The 19649-nt window shown below is 43.5% G+C and overlaps 1 protein-coding gene across 1 annotated transcript in view; it reads left to right on the top strand.

Annotated features, from left to right (window-relative positions):
* Positions 1-19649, top strand: part of LOC126272012 (probable RNA polymerase II nuclear localization protein SLC7A6OS) — a 59020-nt gene that overhangs the window by 22855 nt on the left and 16516 nt on the right. The window lies entirely within an intron of this gene.

Raw genomic sequence — 19649 nt, 5'->3', positions numbered from 1 at the left:
ATTCAACACACCATATAATAGTCAATTATGTTCCATGATTATAGACTGTAAAGAATATCTACATGTTATTCATTCATTCGAATTTCATTGATGACACAAACAATCAAAGCATCTACATTGCACGTTAAAATGTGTTAGACAACTTATGTCCACATCTCCCCCTCCCCCTCCTTCCTCCCCATGCATCAGTGATATTTGGGTATGATGCATACATGGTGCCCAACACAAGATATGACTGGAGGTTTATGCAGAGGCACAGCCTGTGGCAGTGGAACTCTGAATGCCTTTGATGTCCTCATGAAATCACACACATAAGTAGTGTCTCAGTGTTAGGTGCTGCCCCTGAACCAGAGTGTGTCCCAGCTGTAGTATAAGCAGGCTTAAGTATTTTGATAAGTGTCATAAGAGAAAAGCTACATATATTGACATTGAATATTCTGTTGTGGCATGCCAGTACTGTAAATGGCCCATCGTATGATGATTGGAGAGGTTTTTGAATGATGTTGTATTGGATGAAAATCTCTGGACTGTCACAAAAAACAAGTGGTTGCCGGGTAGGATCTTCATTTGAAACAGCTGGACTGAGCTTACAAATCTGCAAGCACAGATCTCATGCAAATTCTGAGGCTTCAGCACTGTCATTTAATATGTCACTGAAGAATTCTCTAAACAGGCAAACACTAGTTCAGCTCTTGTTGCATTGAGATCTTCTTTGAAAGCCATTCGGAGGCCTAGTCAGACAATAGGGAGACTGTCAATCCAATGCTCTGTGGCATGGCATTTGAGCAAGGACTTTAATTGTCAATGTGGAAGCAGTTCCACAAGACCATTAGCAGCAGTGTGGAATGCACAGGTTTGAATTTGACTAATGCCAACCAATGCTGAAAGTGCTTTAAAGAAGTATTGACTCAAACTGTTTTTCCTGATCGGTGGTGATACAGAGGGGATTGCCAAAACAGGCAATCCACTCTCGAGAGGAGGTCTTAACTAAAGTTACTACTGTCACAATTTTGATTGGATAGACATCAGGCCAACAATAGAAATGGCTGACTGCTGTTTTGCAATATTGATATCTTTCTGACAATGATAAAGGTCCAATAATACTGTTGCGGTTAAGTTTAATGTTTGCTCAACAAGGTTAAAGTACTGACCAGAGCTGCAACCTGCTGAGTTATTTTGTTGCACTGGCAGACAGATGCCGTGAACTAAATGTCTTCTTCCAAAGCTGTTTCACAGAGGAAGACTGCACTGTAGTTCCTTCTCTAGATTGTCGCACAGATGACAAAATGGTAGATATCGAAATAGACGACAAAGGGATAGAGAAACAATTAAAATCGCTCAAAAGAGGAAAGGCCGCTGGACCTGATGGGGTACCAGTTCGATTTTACACAGAGTACGCGAAGGAACTTGCCCCCCTTCTTGCAGCAGTGTACCGTAGGTCTCTAGAAGAGCGAAGCGTTCCAAAGGATTGGAAAAGGGCACAGGTCATCCCCGTTTTCAAGAAGGGACATCGAACAGATTTGCAGAACTATAGACCTATATCTGTAATGTTGATCAGTTGTAGAATTTTGGAACACGTATTATGTTCGAGTATAATGACTTTTCTGGAGACTAGAAATCTACTCTGTAGGAATCAGCATGGGTTTCGAAAAAGACGGTCATGTGAAAACCAGCTCACGCTATTCGTCCACGAGACTCAGAGGGCCATAGACATGGGTTCACAGGTAGATGCCGTGTTTCTTGACTTCCGCAAGGCATTTGACACAGTTCCCCACAGTCATTTAATGAACAAAGTAAGAGCATACGGACTATCAGACCATTTGTGTGATTGGATTTAGGTGTTCCTAGATAACAGAACGCATCATGTCATTCTCAATGGAGAGAAATCTTCCGAAGTAAGAGTGATTTCAGGTGTGCCGCAGGGGAGTGTCATAGGACCATTGCTATTCACAATATACATAAATCACCTGGTGGATGATATCGGAAGTTCACTGAGGCTTTTTGCAGATGATGCTGTGGTGTATCGAGAGGTTGCAACAATGAAAAATTGTACTGAAATGCAGGAGGATCTGCAGCGAATTGATGCATGGCGCAGGGAATGGCAATTCAATCTCAATGTAGACAAGTGTAATGTGCTGCGAATACATAGAAAGATAGATCCCTTATCATTTAGCTACAAAATAGCAGTTCAGCAACTGGAAGCAGTTAATTCCATAAATTATCTGGGAGTACGCATTACGAGTGATTTAAAATGGAATGATCATATAAAGTTCATCGTCGGTAAAGCACATGCCAGACTGGGATTCATTGGAAGAATCCTAAGGAAATGCAATCCGAAAACAATGGAAGTAGGTTACAGTACGCTTGTTCGCCCACTGCTAGAATACTGCTCAACAGTGTGGTATCCGTACCAGATAGGGTTGATACAAGAGATAGAGAAGATCCAATAGAGAGCAGCGCGCTTCGTTACAGGATCATTCAGTAATCGCGAAAGCGTTACGGAGATGATAGATAAACTCCGGTGGAAGACTGCAGGAGAGACGCTCAGTAGCTCGGTACGGGCTTTTGTTAAAGTTTCGAGAACATACCTTCACCGAAGAGTCAAGCAGTATATTGCTCCCTCCTACGTATATCTCGCGAAGAGACCATGAGGATAAAATCAGAGAGATTAGAGCCCACACAGAAGCATACCGACAATCCTTCTTTCCACGAACAATACGAGACTGGAATAGAAGTGAGAACTGATAGAGGTACTTAGGGTACCCTCCGCCACACACCATCAGGTGGCTTACGGAGTATGGATGTAGATGTAGAACCTTTTTCAATATTTGACGAAATAAATACCTTTTTCACTAGTCGTGCAGTAGCCCTTACTCCTGGATGAGAGAGGTTGTAGAAAGAGAAAATTACCTGCTGGCTGAAATCTGCTGTAATAAACAGATGTATTTGTGATTTTAGTACTTCACAACATAATGCTATGTTCAAGCATGATATTTGAATAAGTTGGAGTTGTAAGCCTGGAATTTTGAGGGATGTCCGTAGTTCATCATCTCCTTCCTGGGCATTGCAAGTTCCTTCTGTAAAGAGTAAAAGTTATAAACAAGACTTGGAACCAGCAGAGGAGCACCATGGAAAAATCAGGCTACAGCCAGAGTTTGTTGAAACTGGCCAGTGGACTGCATATTCAACAGCTTCACTATGCATGCGAGGTGACTGACCTACGCCAGGGCAGCCAGCAGCAGGTATTGCACCCAATTACATCAATGGTGTCATCATGCAGCCCATAGCAATTGCCATGACCTAGAATAACTGCTGTTACAGTGAAATTGCTAGGGAACACCAGTATTTAACAACAGCTAAAGCAGCTCATCAATGTTCAGCCAGCTGGGCTGTGTGTGACACCCAGCCCGTGTCAGTCAGAGTCATCACTGCAACTCCACCACTACTGAGTGGCACAAGAGGGACCATGGCCTGTCTTCCCAGCTGGGCAGCCAACACTATGTCAGATGCCTGCCCCCGCTCTTCAGCTTCGGTCCAGACTTAGTCTCCGGCCAGTGCCAATGCCATGTAGCTGGGACAATGTGACCTAACACAGTGGAGAAGATGTTGATTGCTCCATATCCGTAGCACCTGTGGGCTATGTCCTGTCATCTCAACTGGCTTACCTTAGACACCAGCGTAGTGCTCTGTCTCCCGTGCAGCGTGTGTTCTCCATTTGCTGTCCACTATCACCTGCAACTGCAGTGCAGTATATTACAAAGGAAAACCAGGCTGCATCAGGAAATAGATTGCGCGCAGATATCTGTTTGAGCTGAATAAACTAATAATGAAATGTTGTATAATCACCGATGGTTTGTCTGCTTTTTCTGTACTTGTCCTACCTGTCCCTAAACCATCTATGAACCCATACAACATCCACAGAAGACCCAGGTACATGCTGACAAACAAGAGTTATCCACAGTCCCCTTCTGCACCATTATACTTTGCAATGGTGTCTGTCAGGAATAGTGCATCTACTGATCCATGCTGTTCACCATCAACATGTTGAATATTGGTAGCAAATTTCACAATGAAGTCCAAATACCACAATTGGCATGGTGATGCCTTGTCTGACTTCTGATGGAAGGCAAAAACAAGTGGCATGTGGTCCATGATAAGAGTGAAATGTCTACTTTCAAGCATATGCTTTAACTTTTTGTTAGAGGACTACACCACTTGGAGCTTGTGGTGGTCATACATTCATAAATTTGCTTGTGATAGTGACAATTTTTTTACTGATGGAAGCTGGGCATTTGCCAGTCATGTTGGATACATTATTGTAATACAGCTCCAACGGCAGTTTATGATAGGTCGTCCATAACTGGAAGAGCCCGGCCCGTCCCCCCATGAACTATGAACTTTGTCAATAGTGGGGAGGCTTGCGTGCCTCAGCAATACAGATAGCCATACTGTAGGTGCATCCAAAAGGGAGGGATATTTGTTAAGAGGCCAGACAAGTGTGTGGTCCCTGAAGAAGGGCAGCAGCCTTTTCAGTAGTTACAGGTGCAACAGCCTGACAGTTTGGATGACTGACTGATCTGGTCTTGTAACATCAACCAAAACGGCCTTACTGTGCTGGTATTGCGAATGGCTGAAAGTAAGAGAAAATTACAGCCGTAATTTTTCCCAAAGGCATACAGCTCTACTGTATGGTTAAACAATGATTGCGTTCTCTTGGGTAAAATATTCCGGAGGTAAAATAGTCCTCCATTTGGATCACCTGGCAGGGCCTACTCAGGAGGACGTCCACATCAGGAGAAAGAAAACTGGCATTCTATGGATTGGAGCATGGAATGGCAGATCCCTTATTTGGGCAGGTAGGTTAGAAAATTTAAAAAGGGAAATGGATAGGTTAAAGTTAGATATAGTGGAAATTAGTGAAGTTTGGTGGCAGGAGGAACAGGACTTCTGGTCAGGTGAATACAGGGTTATGAATACAAAATCAAAAAGGGGTAATGCAGGAGTAAGTTTAAGGATGAATAAAAATGTAGGAATGTGGGTGGGCTATCACAAACATCATAGTGAACGCATTATTGTGGCCAAGATAGATATGAAGCCCACGCCTACCACACTAGTGCAAGTTTATATGCTGACTAGTTCCAGAGATGAGGAGGAGATTGAGGATTTGTATGATGAGATAAAAGAAATTATTCAGATAGTTAAGGGAGACGAAAATTTAGTAGTCACGGGGGACTGGAATTCGATAGTAGGAAAAGGAAGAGAAGGAAATGTAGTAGGTGGACTGAGCGAAAGGAATGAAAGAGGAAGCCGCCTGATAGAATTTTGCACAGAGCATAATTTAATCATAGCTAACACTTGATTTAAGAATCATGAGAGAAGGTTGTATACGTGGAAAAGTCCGAGAGACAGCAGAAGGTTTCAGGTAGATTATATAATGGTTGGACAGAGATTTAGGAACCAGAATTTAAGTTGTAAGACATTTTCAGGGGCAGATGTGGACTTTGACCACAATTTATTTGTTATGAACTGCTTAACTAGATGAGACCTGGATAGACTGAAAGAGCCAGAGGTTGTACAGGGTTTCAGACGGAGCATTGGGGAACAATTGACAAGAACAGGGAAAAGGAACATAGAAAGAGAATAGGTAGCTTTGAGAGATTAAATAGTGAAGACAGCAGAGGATCAAGTAGGTAAAGAGACGACGGCTAGTAGAAATCCTTGGGTAGCGCAAGAGATACTGAATTTAATCAACGAAAGAAGAAAATATAAACATGCAATAAATGAGGCAGTCAAAAGGGAATACAAACATCTAAAAATGAGTTGACAGGAAGTGCAAAATAGCTAAGCAGGAATGGCTAGAGGACAAATGTAAGGATGTAGAAGCATATATGACTGCAGGTAAGATAGATAATGCCTACAGGAAAATTGGAGAGACCTTTGGAGAAAGAGAATCACCTGTATAAATATCAAGAGCTCAGATGGAAAACCAGTCCTAAGCAAAGAAGGGAAAGCAGAAAGGTGGAAGGAGTATATAGAGGGATTATACAAGTGAAATGCACTTGAGGGAAGTATTATGGAAATGGAAGCGGATGTAGAGGAAGATGAGAGGGGAGATACGATACTGCATAAAGAATTTGACAAAGCAGTGAAAGACCTAAGTCAAAACAAGGCTCCCGGAGTAGACAACTTTCCGTTAACGCTACTGATAGTCATGGGAGAGCCAGACCTGACAAAACTCTTCCATATAGTGAACAAGATGTATGACACAGGAAAAATCCCCCCAGACTTCAAGAAGAGTATAATAATCCCAGTTCAAAAGAAAGCAGGTGCTGACAGGTGTGAAAATTATCGGACTGTCAGTTTAATAAGTCACAGCTGGAAAATACTGATGCAAATCATCTACAGAAGCATGGAAAAACTCATAGAAGCCAACCTCAGGAAAGATTAGTTTGGATTCCGTAGAAATGTAGGAACACGCGAGCCAGTATGACCCTGTGACTTCTCATAGAAGGTAGATTAAGGAAAGGCAAACCTGTTGTGGTTGGCAGGAGAGCCAACACCGTGTTACTAGAGAAGGCCGAAAGGCACGCGTTTTACCTCACACAAGCTGGCGTGAGGTCTGAAACAGGACAAGGAAATTAGAATTTAGAAACAACGGATGTAGCTGGTGGAATACTTAACTTTTATCCATTAATAACGGACATCGCTCTTGACATTACATGATTCACAGTATCAATAGTAACAGATAATGGCACCTTGCTAGGTCGTAGCAAATAATGTAGCTGGAGGCTATGCTAACTATCATCTCGGCAAATGAGAGCGTATTTTGGCAGTGAACCATTGCTAGCAAAGTCGGCTGTACAACTGGGGCGAGTGATAGGAAGTCTCTCTAGACCTGCCATGTGGCGGCACTCGGTCTGCAATTACTGATAGTGGTGACACGCGGGTCTGGCGTATACTGCCGGACCGCGGCCGATTTAAAGGCTACCACCTAGCAAGTGTGGTGTCCGGCGGTGACACCACATTCCTCCCCCGCAAATCGGCGTACGGTTGTGGCATAAGGCTTCCGCCCGCTGTGGGGAGGACCGTATGTTGACTTACGCGAAGAGGTGGGGAGCCTAACAACAGGCGAGGCTGTGCCACTCGCACCCTGCCATTCAGACCGCGGGGAGCTAGGAAACGCCTGAAAACCTGCTCCAGGGTGCACGCCAACATGCGGTGTATGCGCCCGTAGGGATACAGGAGGGGCCGAAGGGTCGACCTCCATCGGGCCGGGCACCCAACGGGCGAAGACGACATATAGTCCGGAGCGGGCAAGAGTTCCATGTCGGAGGACAACTGGTCGCGGGAAGCGATCGGCGGCGCGTGACCCAGGGAGGCGCCCAGCGGTTGCAGCGCCATGTCCACTGCGGGCGTCGCCGGCGGGAGAACAGGCGGTGGCGCGTCGCCATGGGGCAAAATGGAAGGCAGCGTCGGTAACACCTGGGGCTTAGGCGAGCCAGTAGATGGGTCCCCGGGGCACTGAGCGGACGGCACCATCGCTGAAAGCAGACGGCGAGCGGCAGACCCCGTGCGACGACAGAGGCGCAGCTGAATAACATGCCGACGCATCTCACCAGAGGCCCCCAAAACCAGATACACAGCGCTGCCGAAGCAGCGAAGAATGCGCCCTTTGAGCCAACGCCGTGAACCTCGATAGTGGCGATAGGAGACAACGTCACCTGGAGCAAAAGCAGGTGTCTGCCGCTGCACAGGAACATGATGCGGCGGTTGTAGCAAACAAATCAAGGTTCGATGATGACGACCGTGGAGCAACTCAGCCAGCGAGCAACCATCTCGGGACTGAGAGAGATACCAGGCCAAAAAGAGCAATAATGCGTCCTCCCGAGAATGTGACTCTTTCAGCTTCAACATCTGTGACTTGAAAGTCCTGACCAATCTTTCTGCGGCACTGTTTGACTGTGGCGAAAACGGCACAGACGTCAGATGTTGAATACCATTGGCCTTGCAGAATGACTGAAATTCTGCGGATATGAATTGTGGGCCATTGTCGGAAACAATAGTCTGTGGAAGACCTTCAAAGCAAATGTTAGTGGATAACGCTTGGATGGTGGCAGATGACGTCATGGAAGACATCCGGACAACAAAAGGAAAACTACTGAATGAAATTACCACAACCAACCATCGAGCGTTCCAGTATGGACCAGCAAAATCGATGTGTAAGCATTGCCAAGGGGAAGTGGCTTTTGGCCATGCAAAGAATTTCTGCGGTGGTGCTGATTGTTTTTCGGCACACACCATGCAAGAAGAGCACATATTCATAATCGCGGCATCGATTACGAACCAAGTACAGTGCTGACGAGCAAGTTGTTTCGTTCTCACTATACCCCAATGTCCTTGGTGTAGAAGCTGTAAGACAGAGGACTGTAACGAACATGGTACCATGACCCTGGACTGATCATTATCAGAACGCAACAGCAAAACACCACGTCACACAAAAAGTCTCTCCTTGTGAGCAAAAAATCGGCGAACCAACGGGTCCCCGAGGCGTGACTTAGACAAGGGCCATTGCGTAGCAACAAAATGCAGGACGGGAGCAAGGACAGGGGCGGCAGCTGTGGCTGTAGCTACACGACAAAAATCAATCGGAAACTATTCGACCACATCATCGGTTTCCACATCAATGAACATGCTAGCAAGTTCGGAGGAATCGAATGCCCTATCCTCAGCAACAGGCAAGCGGGACAACGCTTCGGCGTTTCCGTGCTTAGCAATGGACTGATACAAGATATCATAGTCATACTGCGAGAGGAAAATAGACCAGCGAATGAATTTCTGCGCTTTACGTGGAGGTACAGGCTTGGTTGGATGAAAAAGCGATGTCAAAGGTTTGTGGTCTGTGATTATGGTAAAGTGACGACCATACAAGAAATCATGAAACTTTGTAACACCAAATACGAGAGCCAATGCTTCTTTCTGGATCTGTGAATATTTTCTTTGAGCAGACGAGAGCAATTTGGACGTAGAGGCAATAGGGCGATCGTGTGATCCATCTTTGTTCGCAAGCACAGCACCGATCCCGAAATCCGATGCATCCACCATCAACAAAAGGGGCTTCTGGGGATCGAATGGTGTAAGGCAAGTATTGGAAAGCAACGCCGATTTCAACTGGCGAAAGGCGCGTTCGCATTCCATCGTCTAGACGAACGGAACACCCTTACGGTGTAAGCGATGAAGCTGAGCTGAAATGGAAGAGGTGTGTGGTATATAACGATGATAATAATTAATTTTTCCCAGCACACTCTGTAGCTGCTTCAAATTCTGTGGCGACAGTAAGTCTTGAATGGCACGAAGGTGCGTGGGACTGGGATGTAAGCCTTGGGCATTGAGTACATGTTCCAAGTGTGGCAAATCCCGAGCAAAAAACACACATTTGTCCTTCCTCAAGCGAAGACCATTTTGTCGCAAGACTTTAAATAATGTTCTGAGATTGGCCAAATGTTCTTCTTCCGTCTTTCCAGAGATTACAATATCGTCCAGATAATTTGCTGCAGTAGGGACGGCAGTTTGTAGATATTGCTGAAACAATGCAGGGGCGTATTCACACCCGAATGGCAGTCGTTTGAATCGATACAAACGAAGATGCATGTTAACCACCAAAACGCGCTGGGGTTCTTTGTCCACTGGTATTTGCAAGTACGCATCTGCGAGGTCCAACTTCGAAAAATATTTACCTGGGCACAGTTTGTCAAAAAGATCTTCTGGGCGGGGTAAAGGAAAAGTTGCAATCACTAGTTGTAGATTCACTGTTGCCTTGAAGTCCACACAATGTCTCGATTTTCTGGAAGGTCTTGGCAAAATTACTAAGGGTGATGCCCAGAGAGAAGCCTGCACACGTTCAATTACACCTTGTGATTCCAAATCGTGTAATGTTTTTGCGACCTCATCACGCAATGTGTGGGGAACATTGCGCGCTCTGAATAATTTCGATTGCGAGTTTACTTTCAGTTCCAACTGTGTTTTATAGTTCTTAGTGCAACCTAGGCCCGGTGCAAAAATGTCTGCAAATTCTTTGCATAGACGAGAAACACTGTCTGAAGGCACAGTCTGGTTCACTGATAGGACCTGATTTACTATAGACAAGTTAAACAACTGAAATAAATCGAAACCAAACAAGTTCACTGCAGAAGAAGAACGAAGGACGTAAAATGACACAAGTTTTGTTTGTCCTTTGCATGTTGCAAGAAGGCTGCACTGTCCTAACACAGGGATATCTTGACCGGAATAGCTAGTTAACTTAACATTTGCGGCACGCAACGGAGGTGGGCCCAGCAGTTTGTAAGTGTCTTGATTGATCAGCTCCGGTATCGAGCTGGAATGGTATCACTTTGCCGTTAATTTCCAAGTCTACAAAAAGTTTATTGTCCTGCTGACGACAAGAGCGACTGTCTCGTGCAACGTGAACTGACCCTGCTACATAACCACTTGCGACTTGACGGGACTTCCGGCGATGTCGACGCACACTATTTTTGGGAAGAACAGTCACTATTAGAGAGAATGGCACTGCGCAGAGTGGAATGAACTACATGAATTTCCATGGGTGAAGTTTTGCAAACCTGAGTATCCTTGGTTCGATACCGATTCCTGCGCGAAGCAAAGGGCCTGGAACGGTTTTGAGCTTCCGATCTGAGCTTTTTCTGGCAAACACTCTGAACATGTCCTTTTTTATTACAATAAAAGCAAATAGCTTGGCGTGACGGGCAGTTCTCACGCGAATGTTTAGTAGCTCACCGTGGGCATGATTTGATCACTGCATTTGCGTGCCGGCGCGGCACACATGGCTTGAGGCCGGGCGCGAGGGCTGTTAACTGCTCCGTACAGCTCGCCCCGTGGGCCGGTTAACCTGACGCACCACACGGGTGGCAAAGTTTCAAATGATTCCTGAGCAAAGTCTAGTGTGTCCTGCCGATCCAATATGTCCATCACTTGTTGAAGGGAGGGTTTTACTAGTTTCAGAATCTGTTGCCTTATACGAACATCAGAAATGTGCTGTGCAATTGCATCACAGACTATAGTATCTGAATAAGGGAGTCCACATTGACACTCAAAAGCACAATCCCTAGTCACGTCTTGCAAGGTTGCAACCCACTCCCGATTAGTCTGACCAGCCATACGTTTTGTACGAAAGAAGGTATACCGTTTGGCAACTACATTGACTGATTCTTTGAAATATGCATCTAATGCAGACAAAATTTCTTCATAGGACAGGGTTGCTACGTCGCGTCGGGGAAATAATTTGACTATCACACGGTACGTACTCACGCCGACCGAAGACAACAAAAAAGGCTGCCGCTCGTTACCTTGAATTCTGTAGGCGGCGAGATGGAATCCAAATTGGCGTGACCATTCCGTCCAGCTTTCCAGTGCAGCATCAAAAGGTCAAAAAGTTGGTGCAACAGCGTGTTGTGGCTGCGATAGCGGTGAAGCAGTTGCTGCCGCATCGTTTTGCAGAGCACGTTGACCCTGGACGAGCTGTCCAAGGGCATCCAGTAATGCCTGCGCCGGCTGATTCTGTAAGCGATAAAATTCGGACAGTACATCTGGAGATTGTGGCAAAGCCATGACACAAGTAAATCAGGGCAATTTAGATAAGAACACTTTTACTCTCGTCACCAATGTTGTGGTTGTCAGGAGAGCGAACACTGTGTTACTAGAGGAGGCCAAAAGGCATGCGTTTTAGCTCACAGGCTGGCGTGAGGTCTGGAACAGGACAAGGAAATTAGAATTTAGAAACAACGGACGTAGCTGGTGGAACACTTAACTTTAATCCATTAATGACGAATGTCGCTCTTGACATTACATGATTAACAGTATCAATAATAACAGATAATGGCGCCTTGCTAGGTCGTAGCAAATAATGTAGCTGGAGGCTATGCTAACTATCATCTCGGCAAATGAGAGCATATTTTGTCAGTGAACCATCGCTAGCAAAGTTGGCTGTACAACTGGGGCGAATGCTAGGAAGTCTCTCTAGACCTGCCGTGTGGCGGCGCTCGGTCTGCAATCACTGATAGTGGCGACACGCAGGTCCGACGTATACTACCGGACCTCGACCGATTTAAAGGCTACCACCTAGCAAGTGTGGTGTCTGGCGGTGATACCACAAAACCTACATTTATAACATTTGTAGACTTAGAGAAAGCTTTTGACACTTAGAGAAAGCTTTTGACAGTGTTGAGTGGAATACTCTCTTTGAAATTCTAAAGGTGGCAGTGGTTGAGAGGGGAGTGAGACAAGGTTGTAGCCTATCCCTGGTATTATTCAATCTGTATAATGAGCAAGCTGTAAAGGAAAAAAAAGAAACATTTGGAGTAGGAATAAAAGTCCAAGGTTAAGAAATAAAAACTTTGAGGTTTGCCGATGGCATTGCAATTTTGGGAGGGACAGCAAAGGATTTGCAAGAGCTGTTGAATGAAATGAATAGTATCTTGAAAGGAGGATATAAGATGAACATCAACAAAAGCAAAACGAGGATAATGGCATGTAGTCAAATTAAATCAGGTGATGCTGAGGAAATTAGATTAGTAAATGAGTTTCACTATTTGGGTAGCAAAATAACTGATGATGGTCGAAGTAGGGAGGATATAAAATGCAGACTGGCAATGGCAAGAAAAGCAGTTCTGAAAAAGAGAAATTTGTTAACATCGAGTATAGATTTAAGCGTCAAGGAGTCCTTTCAGAAAGTATTTGTATGGAGTGTAGCCATGTATGGAAGTGATACTTGTATGATAAATAATTTAGACAAGAAGAGAATTGAAGCTTTTGAAATGTGGTGCAACAGTAGAATGTTGAAGATTAGATGGGTAGATAACGTACTGAATAGAAGTGGGGAGAAGAGAAATTAGTGGTACAACCTGACCAAAAGAAGAGATTGGTTGTAGGACACATTTCGAGACATTAAGGTATCACCAATTTAGTACTGGAGAGAAGCGTGTGGGGTAAAAAGCATAGAGGAAGACCAAGAGATTAATACAGTAAGCAGATTTAGGTGGATGTAGGTTGCAGTAGTTACTCAGAGATGAAGAGGCTTGCACAGGATAGAATAGCTTGGAGATCTGCATCAAACCAGCCTTCAGACTGAAGACCATAACAACAACAACAACAACTGAAAGAGGTGTATCGAGAAGATGATGAACTGATAATGCAGCTACTGTAATTGCAGTCGTCACTCTGGCAAAAGATGCTTTCCATCAGTCCACTATAGCATGTTTCCAGATTTAGGCAAACCTTAAAGGAACTTAATAAGAGGCACATCAAAACATCAGTAAAGTTTTATCAAGGCCAAGAAACTGTGTAGAGGAGACTTTGTACCTTAGTCGTGCTGTACCATGGTTCACTTGGTTAAGAATGTGCTGCCACATAGAGTGCAAAAGTTGAAGCGATTCATGCATTACTCACCAGGGCACTCTGCCAGTCTGTCCTTGTGCTGAGCAACTACGTGTATTTTTTGTGTTTAGATTTTGGTTTTTGATGACATTTTGCTAAGGTTGAAGAATACTTCATGTACCCTATTTCATTCTGTATGATCTGGTCAGTAACCCCACACATAGTTTGTAAATTTAAAACTAAACTGAAAGTAGTAGTTCAGATTTCAATTGCAAACTGCACTGTCTTCTACATCAACTCCCAAACACATCATGTACTTTGCATCAGTGATTCGAGATACAAGATATTGTTATTTTGTGGTGTTGTGTTGTAGGTTGCAATGCCAGGACATAAAGGAGACAAAAAGTCCCTGATGATACAGAAGCTACTGATAAAGCTGTGAAAGCCATCAGTTCTCCAGGAGAGTACAAGATTTCTATCAGAGAAGCCTGTAAAATTAACAATGTCAGAGTCAGTATACTTGTTTGACATTTCCAATCATTTGAGAAATCTGACACTGACAAATAGTCTTATGATATCAAGTATGATACCAAAAAGATGTTTAATGGTGCTGAAGAATTAAGTTTAGTAGAGTACATAAAGCCCATTTCACAAATGATGTACTGACTTACAAAAAAGGAAGTCTAGAGACTTTGCGGTGGCCCTTTTCCACCACACTATATTTGGAATTCAGATGAAACAGGTGTGACAGCTAATCAAAAACCCAGTAAAGTAGTTGCCCCGAGAGGAGTAAAACAGATTGGCAGTGTGACTTTTGGTGAAATAGGACACTTAGTAATGCTAACTGCATGTATAAATGCTCTCAGGAACCATGTTTCTTCAATACTTATTTTTCTTAGGGTTAACATCAAAAGCTTTGTTCTTAAATGGTCTCCTCCTGGAACCATTTGTGCAGTAAATCCATCTGGTTAGTGAAACATTTTACATAAAAGTGTTTGAGAATCTGATGGCCAGATTTACTCTCATACATTGTAACATTGTTAGTGGTTTCAAGAAAATGAGCATATGTTCTATTGACAGAAATGTATTCACAGACGGAGACTTTTGGGTTCTTACATTGCTGTCCCCCAATCCCAATAAAAGCTGCCCTGGCTGAAACATCAGCAGCTGAAGCCAGCACAGAAAGTTTACAAAAAGTCTATTGAGATTCTTAATGTTCATTTTAATAAAAGGAATAAGGATGAAACAATCTTTAGGAAATCCGCTTTTACAGGTCCTTCAATATCAGGTAGCATAGCCAGTAGAGTGGCAGCGTAACTTCAGGTGAAATAGGACACTTAGTAATACAAAATCTAGCACCATATTAGGTTCACCAGAACAAGTTCAACTGTATCTCAAGGCTGCAACAAGAAAAAGTTGTAGCATACAAAATGAAGGAAGCAAAATAGCCACAGATACTCTTGAAAAACAAGAAATACTCTGAAGAGAAAGTAAAAAGAAACATATTAAGGAAACATCGAAAAAAGGGGGGGGGGGGGGGGGAGCGGGGGCAAATAAACCTATATCAAAATGTAAAACTGTAAGGAAAGAACTATATTGTTGCACCTTTCAGTCCGAAAATTATATTAGAATGCTCACAAATAACACCTTTGATTATAAGAGACAGTCTTTCACAAATGCTTGATGATGAATCAGCTGAGATTGGGGAAGAGCTATAATTGGATAGATTAATGCTAGAGAGTGATGGTTGTATGCTTGTGTACTTTTAGAAGAAAAAAGTCTCTGCAAAATACTAGGTAGGAAAAATTATTTTAAAATATCCGTGGTTTGGAATTTGAGATCAATTAAAAAATAATCGGTTTAAGCAGTAAATTTATCAGTGAATTTGTTTGATATAAATGAGGAAGGTATTTTAGCAAAACTCAACACAAGGCTGCCACCCATTGCTCTTCTTAGAGACAATATGGAATTGAGAGTTCCAACTGCTATCTGAAGTGCAATTGATGTCTTGTGTCAACATAAAAGATAACTCTGGCGTTTTGGACTTTAGTTTGTGTGGAGGAAGATGCAAGGTCTTGTGTGGACTGATGGTCAGGTCTGGTGCCAATGTGACAAACTATTGAGTGTCTTACTGGTGCTGGGATAGGTGACACATGGCTGACTCCAGGGAACTGGTGTAACAGGACTTCAGATGGTGGGTTACCAGCACTTTGAAGCCAGCATTGTTTATCTGGTGAAGGTGTCCAAGACCGGGCAGCTGTGTTGTAGAGTCAGTCAAGCATTGGTGGCTAAGATCAGTGGGAGGGCCATAAAAATATAAGAAATGTGCTACAGTGATCAGGTATAGCACATTGATGACTATAAATTTCCATATGAATTAATTTGGAGGTAAGGTGACATTCTTTCATTGATAATTTGCTGTGAAAGATGTGAAGAAGAATAAACTGAGGCATCAGCACTTGTACCAATGAGGAATTGTAGCTTCATAAAGTGCTCTATTATGAACAGTTGATTGCTGTCCAGTTTGAAAACAGCTGCCATCATTACTGATGTCTGGCGACATTTTCTGTGTCACAGGGTGATTGACATGGCCGAGCCACAGATCCAAATTTTCTGTGGTACCTCTGATATCCTCCCTGGTGGGCAAACACTTCTTTCTGCAGGAAAATGTTGCCATCACTAGGCGTGTGTGAAGTGCCACATTTGAAGGGCCACAATTTGCTTAGATGGTTCAGTTACTTGCACTTGTTGTGCATCCAGAGGACTTTGTGCTGGTGAAGATGGTTGCGAAGCCTGTGGAAGAATACGTTTTGGTAATTTGCTCAGCGCAGTTTGATCAAGAACATAGAGGTCACCAGCACAAAGCATGACTTAATTTTTGTACATCCGCAGGCAAGTGTGACAACCGTGTATCCCGTACAATATCATCATTAATTGTGTTGCCTATTAGTGTGCAAAGACAACACAGTACTTGAGACGGTGTGTGATTGCCTAGTTCTTTTGCGCAGAGCAATTTTTCAAGTAATTTACCTTCTGACTATATGACATCTTACATGTGCATGCTTGACGGAGATGTATTTTTCAATGCTTGGCAGTGATGCTAGCCTGTTGTGTACCTCCATAGCCATTAGCTTGTTATATAGAGCCACCACATAACTAGATTTAGTTATGTTTGAGTTTGCTGTTGACCAAAACAAATTGACACTCAAGTTAGGCAAACTACAATACTGGATTCTCCGACCAGAAGGGAGGGGGCTTCACCACAGTGAGACTAAATACCACATTTGTTGTTGGTAAGTCAGTGCTTGCAGGTTGATGACCTCTCTGTTTAGCACTCTAACCCATTGTTTGCAGGATTCTGTTTGTTTATCATGGAAGGTGTTGCTGATGCAATGCAGTTCTTCACGGCACTGTTGACACAGAAAATTACCTAAGATACAATTTATCATTCTGGTATGCGATCGAGGTTTTCTGGCCTGCAATGTAATTTGGTAATGTTAACACTTGTAAGAACCTGCCTTCTTTGGAATAGGAATTATTACATTCTTAGTGAGGTTGCCTGTTGCATATATTATGCACATCAGCTGGGGCCCTCCCCAGGATCTCAGTAATTCTGAGGGTATTTTCTCTACTTCACGGGCCTTGTTTCCACAAAGATCTTTCAGTGCTCTGACAATTATTTTCATAGTATCATATCTCTGAACTCATCTTCATTTACTGTCTCTTCCCTGCCTATAATATTGCCTCCAGTTTCATTTCTCTTACACCTTTCCCCTCCTTGCTTAACAGTTGTTTGTGATCTAAAACTCTTTGTTATATGGGTGTTCCTCCTTTCTACAAAGGTGTCTGTCATTTTGCTGTAAGCAGTGTCAATCTTCTTTGGTTATGCATTCTTCTACATCCTTATATTTCTCATCTAGCCTTTCCTGCTTCTCATTTGCCATTTTGCACTTCCAGTCAGTCTCACTTTTTTTGACACCTGTATTGTCTTTTCTCTACTTCATTTATAGCATTTTTATATTTTCTAATTTCATACGTTTGATTGAATATATTGTATGTTATCAAAGGATTTCTGTGGGACTTTGCTTCTTTGCTCCTCTGCTGCATTCACTATTTCATCTCTCAAGGCCACTCACTCAAAAGTTATTGTGTTTCTTTGCCCTGTTTCAGTCAGTCATTTTCTATTGCTCTCTTTGAAATTCTCAGTAACCTCTGGGTCTTTAAACTTACCCTGGTGCTATCTCTTTAATTTCCACCTTTTTTTTCAATTTCTTCACTTGTAATGTGTGGTTCATATTCAATAAATTATGTTCCGCTTATGCTTTTGCCCCTGGAAATATTTTCCAGTTCAAAATATGGTTTTGATATCTCTGTCTTACATTTTCAGCTTTTGGGCAAATTTCTTCTTCAGAAGTAAAAAAAGCTCACACATATTCACACGGCAAAACACACACACACACACACACACACACACACACACAACACAGAGCCACTTTTACCAGGTGATAAGGTCCAATTGTGACTATGTGTCATGTAGCCAGAAATCTAATTGGGTTAGGTAGTGGGTGTAACAAAGAGGCATGAGGTAGGGGTGGGTAGGGCAAGCAGGGTAGTGATGGAGCAAGATGCTAGTGCTGCCAATGGAAGCCTGCTGGATCATGTTGAGGACAGGATAGGACTGCTAGGTGCAGCATTGGGAGGCTGTGCTATGCCGATAAGGCTGTGGGGGGGGGGGGGGGGATGAGAATTGAGGGAAGAGGGAAGAGGAAAGGACTGTTTAGTGTTTAGGTGCATTGGTGGGATAGGAGACACGTGTGATACTGGAGTGGGAGCAGGCAAGGGACAGGTCGAGGATGGTGACTAGCGAAGGTTGAGCCAAGGGGATTATGGGAACATGGGCTATGTTGTAGGGAGAGTTGCCACCTGTGTGTTTTAGAAAAGCTGGTGTTTCTGGAAAGAATCCAGATGGCACATACTGTGAAGCACTCATGAAAATGGTGCACATTGTTTTGGGCCACTTTTGCAGCGACTAGGTGGTCCAGCTGTCTCTTGACCACAGTTTAGAGGTGGCCATTTATGTGGACGGCTTGTTAGTTGTCATGACCCCATAGAATGTGACACAGTGGTTGCATCTAAGTTTTTAGATCTAATGGCTGCTTTCACAGGTGCTCCTGCCTTTGATGGGGTAGGAGATGCATGTGATCAGACCACAGTAGGTGTAGGTGGAAGTGGGAGAATGTATGAGATAAGTCTTGCATCAGGGTGTATTGCAGTGATATGAGCCATGAAGCAAGGGTTTGGGAGTATGGATGGACAAGGATGTTGTGTAGGTTGGATGGGCAGCTGAATGCTACTGTGGGAGCGATATGGAGGATATACATTATTTTAGAGCAGGATGAGAGGTATTCAGAACCCTGGCAGAGAATGTGGTTCTGTTGCTCTAGTCCTGGGTGGTACTGAGTCATGAGAAAAGAGCTTATTTGTCATTGCCTGGACTGTAGGTATGTGGGGCGTGGTAGGTGACTGATGAGATGAGGCAGGATATCTGTTTCTGGACATGTTTGGGAGGGTAACTTTGGTCTGTGAAGGCCTCAGAGAGACTCTTGGTATATTTCGAGAGGGACCGGTTGTCACTATAGGTGCTAAGATCACAATTGGACAGGCTTTTCAGAAGGGACTTCTAGGTGTGGAGTAAATGGCAGCTGCCATGCCTATGGTAGGTTAGCATAGGTGATATATTCAATGGGAAAGTAAGTATGAGTGAGGATATAACTTATCATAGTGACAAGGAAGGATGTTGTAAGTTTGGAGACAGTTTGGTGTTGGAAAAGGTAGTGTTCAATAGCAGCAAGGCCATGGTCATTGGGGATGTTAATTTAGAGGGAGGCGGTATCAACAGTGATGAACAACGCTCTTGTTCCTTTACCACCTGACACCCTGCTCGTCACTGTCGATGCCACCTCCCTCTACACTAACAATGATCATGCAGTGTAAATTGGAATTGGAAACCATTTATACTCGAATAATGGTGTTATTGATAACCATGCTGCATGTGATTAATTGATTGTCAGTATATCTGTACCATTCTATTGGGTGTTACCTTCTTTGTCCTGCACTTTCTGTTCAAATTATTCCTTGGAAAGAACAACAGATGCCTGGGTTAGTACACATGATCAGAGATACACATGAAAAAACTTTGTGGTTTCCCACTGAGTAGCAATAACATGCTTCTCTGAGTCCTATAAAGGGAATCTTGTGAATAC

The sequence above is a fragment of the Schistocerca gregaria genome, chromosome 5 (genome assembly GCF_023897955.1).
Source record: "Schistocerca gregaria isolate iqSchGreg1 chromosome 5, iqSchGreg1.2, whole genome shotgun sequence".
In the NCBI taxonomy this organism is placed as follows: domain Eukaryota; kingdom Metazoa; phylum Arthropoda; class Insecta; order Orthoptera; family Acrididae; genus Schistocerca; species Schistocerca gregaria.
The sequence above is the reverse complement of the archived record's forward strand: the minus strand, read 5'-3'. Positions and strand labels throughout refer to the sequence as shown.